Below are 1,271 nucleotides of genomic sequence, written 5' to 3' on the forward strand. Positions count from 1 at the left end.
ATGGAATCCCTGATGCGCTGATGCATATTCATACTTATTTTCTGTAGATGTAAAGTAAAGTGTTCTATACTGGAGTTTGATGTTCTTTGCATTGTACGTGAGTAATGTACATAAAATACTATGCGAACTGTTTATTACGTTAAACAATTTTCTGATGACACTTTGTATTTAAAAATATTTGTGTGTATAAATTGTTCATGTTGATGTAAATTTGACAATTTAAAAAATGGTCACGCTTGGGAACAATGTAAGAAACAGGTGTTATGTAATAGCCGGTGTGCTTTTGTTTGAAACGAAAGTGGGCCTGGGAAGTGGAAAAGGTGGCAAGGGCGAACTGGCGCGCTTCCTAGAGCAAGTGCGGGAAGTAAGTCACACAGTCTGTAGGCAGCAGTGATTGAGGCAACACCTTTGTGGAGCAGGAGAAGTTTTGCCTGCAAATTTGCACAAAATTGCCTCGGATGAAGACTGCAAACGGCTTACGGCATACCTGCGAGTTGTTGGGCTACTGTATGTAAAACTCAACGACGCCATGAAGAGAAATTGAGCCCATACAGCAAGATACTTGCAGGCCCTACTGTGGGTAGTTTAGCCGTCATAATTGTTTGCCAAACCCAAGTCTACATCCACCTAATAAGATTTTTTTTTTAATTTTACTTTGGTGGCAACGGCCTTGCCGCAGTGGATACACCGATTCCCGTGAGATCACCGAAGTTAAGCGCTGTCGGGCGTGATCGGCACTTGGATGGGTGACCATCCAGGCCGTCATGCGCTGTTGCCATTTTTCGGGGTGCACTTCTCGACCGAATAGTAGCGGCTTCGGTCAAGAATACCACCATAACGACCGGGAGAGCGGTGTGCTGACCCCACGCCCCTCCTATACGCATCCTCCACTGAGGAGGACGCGGCGGTCGGATGGTCCCGGTAGGCCACTCGTCGCCTGAAGACGGAGTACTATTTTTACTTTGGTACAGACTGATCCATTAATTTAATCTGTGTTGTAATAATCATTCTTGAACTTTAAAGAAACTGGTCTACACTGTTATTTCATCCTAATCATATACCTATACAGAGTTCCTTCCCGGTGTTTGATTAATCCGAGTATCCTGTTTTACAGACTTATGAAGTGCCAAGTTTATCTAAAGAGACGCCATTTAAATTGTTTTTGTGTAAATAATAAAAAAGTTTTCTTAAATATTGCAAAGTGTTATAGTAAAAGTTTGCTTACGTAAAATTCAGTCAGAGTGAAGCCAAGTTACTAGAATCTGTTAATG

General features: G+C 42.3%; 1 pseudogene; it reads left to right on the forward strand.

Moving 5' to 3' along the window:
* The first annotated feature begins 660 nt into the window (after nucleotides 1–660).
* Nucleotides 661–778, forward strand: LOC124557469 (annotated as a pseudogene).
* The last annotated feature ends 493 nt before the right edge of the window (nucleotides 779–1,271 follow it).

This window comes from Schistocerca americana, chromosome X (assembly GCF_021461395.2).
Source record: "Schistocerca americana isolate TAMUIC-IGC-003095 chromosome X, iqSchAmer2.1, whole genome shotgun sequence".
Lineage (NCBI taxonomy): Eukaryota > Metazoa > Arthropoda > Insecta > Orthoptera > Acrididae > Schistocerca > Schistocerca americana.